Here is a 5,987-nt window from a genome sequence, read left to right as displayed (position 1 = left end):
AGTGTAAGCTCCTACTTTTGCAAAAAAAAATAAAAAAATAAAAATAAAATAAAACCAAAAACTCTTCCCATACTGGGCAGTTTGGCATGACTAAAAATGAATGAGTGAGATAAATACCCCTAAAAACATAATTAAGTGGTGGGGTCTGCTGAGGTAGATAAGGCTGTCCCCCCTTCCCCAACAATAGGGAAACTAGAAGGAGAGGTGACCCCCAGAAATCCCTCAGTACTGAGTATGTGGCTCCCATGTCCAAGAGAAAGGAGATGGGCCATCCTGATACTGTGATGTTTACCTGTGGCTCCCTGTTACAGATGACAATTGTGATCCGGTCAAAGGAGCCAGGGCAGCCTCACTTGTCCATGGCCATATCTAGAAAGTCAACTTGAGAATTTTCTGGATTTGATGTCTCCGTGTGATGATGTGTACAAGGACAATCGACTGCCCAATGTCCTTCCCTCTGGCATTGGACAAGGTCTGGCAGGAACAATATGAGAATTAGGGCGTGCTTGGGCCCAGTGACCAGTTTTACCACATTTTAAACATGGACCTGGTGGTTCTTGAATCCTGGGGGGCAAGACAGCACTGATCAGGTGGTCTGTCACCCTGGCTGGTCAGCGGAGCTGTGGCTAGCATTTGACAGTAATGATTATGGGCTTTGTCATTCCTTGCATGGTACAAACCGTGAAAACCAGCAAGAACAGCAACACCTCAAGGCCTAGATGGAGCCTACTGGCCCTGATCTGGGTGACTGGGCAGTCAGAGGCTAGGGGCCAACCCAATGATCTCTCAGAGTGGGGACCATGATGGAGGACTCTCATTGGCTAATAAAGAAACTGCCTGGCCCATTTGATTGGCCAGCCCTTAAGTGGGTGGAGTAGACAGAACAGGAAGAAGGAAGTGAGGTAGATGGCTCAGTCAGATGCTACGCCTCTCCTAAGTTAGACAGACTGCCGTGCCTCTCCTCAGGGAGAGAGATGCCATGAAGCCAGCCACCAGGCCAGATGTGCTGAATATTTCCCGGTAAGACACCACTCATGGTGTTACATACATTATTAGATATAGGTTAGTCAAGATGTGAGTAAGAGGCTGAACCTAATGGGCCAGGCAGTATTTAAAAGAATACAATTTGTGTGTTGTTATTTCGCGTGTTAAGCTAGCCATGCTGGAGCCAGGCAGGATGAAAAGCAGGCCTGCCCGCAGCACCTCACTACAGGACCACTTATAAGAAAGTCGAAAAGGAAAGAGAAAGAAAAATCGTGAAGCTAAGGCACTGCTGAATGTGTGCAGTGCTAGCGTGGGAGGACCAACCTGGTTAGTACGGCCATGTTTATAGTAATGGAAGCAACCAGAGATGATTGTCAGTGAAGGGCTCAACTGTAGCCGTGAAAGCCATGGTTGGGGACTCGCCCCATTTCTGGGAACACCAGAATATTTCCAGGAGCTCAATGGTCTATTCCTTGGGTTTGGAGAAACTGTTAATCTGACTGGAATGGGAAAACTCAACAATCGAAGCTAGTGGTGTGCATAGAGGTCAGTGCTCAGGCAGTTAGAACATGTGGTTGTTGTGGAAAAAGGAAACCGATTCTGGATCCCAACTCTGGGAGGGCCTACCCAGTCTCATGAAACCAATGAAATTACCGGGCGCGAGTGAGAACAAAGCACGAAGCACACAATAAACCCACGTAAGAGTTTATTAGAGGAGACGCATGGACAGGCCTGGGGAACTCATTGTGGACAAAAGAGAACTTGAAGATGGCGCGTTCAGCTTTTAAAGGCTGCCTAGTGCATTCACACAGGGGGTTGACGTAGGTATGTCATACGCAGATGACGAACCTCACGCATGTGTGCCAGGGCATATGTAGCTGCGTCATATGTAGGTGATGCAACCATGCCACACATAGGTCACGCAGGGCCTTTTTGGTCCCCGGGGAAGCTAAGTATTTTGCCTGCGCGCTTGTCTGCACATGTGTGGCCCTGGAACCCGGAAGTGCCTGCCACCACTGTGTGGCTGGAATCATAACAGTCCCTGCAAATGTTTACTGCCAGCAGAGGAAGGATCTGTAAGAGACAAGAAAGAAATCTGGTTCAGCACGACATAGCCAGGCTCATTCAAACTTCTAGAATTTGACACTGGGACATTTACTTTATGCTTATTTAGTACAGTGCAATTTTGGAAAAAAAGTTTCCTGGTAACAATTATGTCAATATCATGTGCATGATAAAGCTTAAGATGTGACTACATAGAAACTCCTTTGCAAACTACATGTGACCTCTACCATGAAAACAGATGCCATAGCTTAAGGGTCTAGAATCTGGTGTGGTAACTGATAGAGGTTAAAGGGTAAAAAGTACACGTGACATCTCCCCTAAAAAGGATGGGTTCTACTGACTGAGAAACAATGCTCAAGATAACGGTCAAAGGAGGAAGAATCTGAGATAATCATAATAGTCTGGGGGATTCAGCTGTGGCTGGGTCTATAAATAACACTTCTACTCCCAGCCTTCTGGATGAATATCAGGTATACACATCCCTTCCATTGAAGAGACAAGCTTGCATGCTTAATATTGCTGGTTTTGCTAGTGCTTATATGTGAGTTCACTCCCTCTACAGTGAAGTCACCTAAGAAAAATCAATAAGGACAGTTTATGCCTGAACTATTAAAAATTAATCACAGTTTAGAATGAACCCAAAATGTCCTTTCCAATAAGTAACAGGAATTATTTGGTAGTCCTTGCCACAGAAAAATAGAACTCGTTTAGAAATAAACAATAGTTCCATTTAAAGCAAATTTGTTTGTACCTTAAAATAACAACAGCATCATTACCTTCTAAATATACATCTCACAACTATTTCACTCACAGAAACTAAAATAACAGGAAAGAGCTACTAAGTGAGCAAAATCTTGTTCACATAAAAATTCCTTATATTGCACATTCCTTAATCCCAGCACTCAAGAGCTAGAGGCAGGCGGATCTCTGTGAATATGAGGCCAACCTGGTCTACAGAGTGAGTTCCAGGACAACTATGACTGTTACATAGAGAAACCCTGTCTTGATAAACAAAAAACAAAACAAAACAAAACAAAACAACAACAACAAAAACCCTGTATCACTTGAGTTGGAAATGTGTACTACATTAGGTCTGTCCATGAGTGTCTACATGAGCAGAAAAGTAGCATGCCTTTCTTTGTGCTCCCACAATGTGATGAACTGTGTCCTTATCCTACAGGCCACTCAAACATAGAGTGGCTTGTTACAAAGAAAACTGATCACAAGACAGTTGCTAACTCCTCCCACCTCCATGCAGAGATGACATGGTTCTCTTGTCTTGTCGGAACCTGCCCTACTTCAGTTGTGCCTCTGAGTACACTGCTCTTAGAATTCCCAGAAAATAGCTCTGGCCGGAAATTGTCCAGGCCCACATCTGTGCTACAAGAAGACATACTAAGGTATTTTTTTTTAAAAAAAAAAGACCTTGAAAAATGTAATTAGTGTAAATAGAAAACAAGGGTCTTAGAAAATAGGAGAAAATCAAGGCTAGGGATATAATTCAATGATGGAGCACTTGCTATGCACATTTGGTACTATGCGTTTGATTCTTAGCAAAGATAAAAGAAAAAAGGAAACAAAACAACACTCTTTAGTTGAACACAGTGGCAAATGATTATATTCTGAGTGCTTTGGAGGCTGTGGATGGAGGGACACAGGTTTAAGACAAAAGGGCCACATAGGAATCCATTTTCTCAAAAAATAGAATGCACACACACACACACACACACACACACACAGAGAGAGAGAGAGAGAGAGAGAGAGAGAGAGAGAGAGAGAGAGAGAGAGAGAGAGAGAGAGAGAGAGAGAGAGAGAGGAAGAGAGAGAGAACAAATAAAGGAGGAGAAACATAAGAAAAGATGAGCAGTAAGAAGCATGGCAACTAGCTTTCCTGTGCGATATAACAGAGCAGTCACTGTTCTAGGTATCCAGGGGCTTCACACATCAAATCCTAATACAAAAGATGAGGAGGTTGGATATGCCAGTGCACCTCCGCTTTGCAGAGGGCACAGGATGCAGAGGAGCAGGGATATGTATGTGCCTGGTGACTCAACTATGCCACATAGACAGGAGTCATGCTCAGGAAAGTCCATACAGAGGACTCAATTTTAATTCTGCATCCAAGCAGGAATTGGTAAAAATTTAAAAATATGCTGTAAGGGTCAGTATACATAAATGGAAGTCTATGTTCCTGTAGGTGACAGTGCCTTCTTCTCTGTCTTTCTTTCTGTCTGTCTAGTTGAAAGGTACACTCTTCATGCTGCCCAGGCTTATGGGAATCTCTTCTACCTCAGTCTTTCAAATACCCGGAACTGCAGGAGAGCACCATAGTGCCCAATTTTCGTGGTCTCTTTAAGACAGATTCACTCAGAAGTGGATCTGGTTTTGATGTTAGGACCTGACTAGAGAAGGCCTTTGTCGAACCCATCAACAGGGTGACTCTCAAATGTTTTGAGTGGTGATTCAGTCACAGACTCACTCACAAGCACTTTAAAAAAGAACGTCTTTGCTTTCACAGCCATCTGTCAATAGGACCAGTTAAGTAAAACCGAGGGACCAAAGGAAGAAAACCTCCATGCTGAAGGCTAGTAGCTATATGTAGACACAAGCCTCTGCCTTCAGACTCAAGTTCTTGGGAGAATGAGACTTTCAGTCGACAAGAGGAAAATTTTCAAGTTTATCTCTACCAGTGTATCTGCCGACAGTCACCCAACCCTTTTTACTCAGAACATCGACTTTCTCATGAGTAATCATGAAGAAGTTGGGACTGCTTGTTCCCGACAGCATGCAGAATGAACATCTCAGTATTTACAATGTGTTCTTGCCAAACATGTTTAGGCTGATAACAAGCAGACTCTGTATCTACCTTCCAGACACAGCAAACATGCCAGGAAGGGCAACAGGTTAGAAGAAACTACAAAAAAAAAAAAAAAAAAAAATCAGACAAGCCCAGAATACATATCATTATATATTTATCAAAACCACAGAAAAACAAACTAAAAGTGAACCTGGAATTCAGGATTAGCTACCAGTTATAATAAACACATTGCATCATGCACCATGTTTCTAATGGGAAGTTTGAAAAGTGGGGATGGGGGAGTATACGGTAACTGGGTGCTTTCTGTTCATTTTCTGTATGCAATCACTACTCAAAACAGTAAAGTTTACTAATTAAAACAAAAGCAGTCAGTTGCCTTTCCAAGTCAATTTGAAGTTTCAAATTTGATTTGCTTTCAGTATGAGAATGGTTACAAATGCTTGAGGTATAATAACAATATAATGAAGGAGCTAACATGTTGCAAATGCAATAGTCCTTTCCTACATGCAGGCTCATGTAGCCCAGGCTGGCCCAGGTCTTTCTGGTAACTTACATAAACTGGAACTTCTTGAAGTTCTGACCTTCCTCCCTCCACCTTCGATAATATTTTGTATCTTTATGAGGAGCATACTTGAGAAAAAGAAAATGTAACAGAAATGATGATGTCTTCAAATATTTCATTATAAATACAAAGTGTCTAGAAAACACACACATAAAATACTCAAGTACAGACACACAGAGGCAGAGATGAACACAGATTTGATGTTGTTAACTTTCATATTTAAGTGGACAGCACAGATTGTTTATTTCACTGCCCTGTCAATTTTCATAAAAAGAACAGATTTTCATCAGTTAAAAGTTTGGAGATCGTGAAGAGCTCTTCAAAGAGATTTCGCAGTAACAGAGTTGTGTCGCTGTCGTCTGACTGCACCAGCGGGAAGGAAATAACATATTCTCTTTAAATTGCTGGGAAGAAATGACCAATCATTGTGCAAACACCCTTCCACGGAGGCACATCCATACTGGCCTCATAGGGCTGGCATCCTCGGGACATCCAAATATCGGAAATCACGAAGTTTTGCTTGACCAGTGTTGCTTATGCTCAGAGCCGAACGTTAGC

General features: G+C 42.6%; 1 long non-coding RNA gene across 1 annotated transcript; it reads right to left on the bottom strand.

Moving 5' to 3' along the window:
• Positions 1-1,675: 1,675 nt before the first annotated feature.
• LOC119807480 lies at positions 1,676-4,964 on the bottom strand. The gene is made up of 2 exons (XR_005284309.1): positions 4,916-4,964; positions 1,676-2,058 (listed from the first exon to the last, which is right to left on the bottom strand). It is a non-coding gene; the product is annotated as an uncharacterized LOC119807480 (long non-coding RNA).
• Positions 4,965-5,987: the final 1,023 nt, after the last annotated feature.

This window comes from Arvicola amphibius, chromosome 2 (genome assembly GCF_903992535.2).
Source record: "Arvicola amphibius chromosome 2, mArvAmp1.2, whole genome shotgun sequence".
Lineage (NCBI taxonomy): Eukaryota > Metazoa > Chordata > Mammalia > Rodentia > Cricetidae > Arvicola > Arvicola amphibius.
This window is presented reverse-complemented; position numbering and strand designations above follow the sequence as displayed.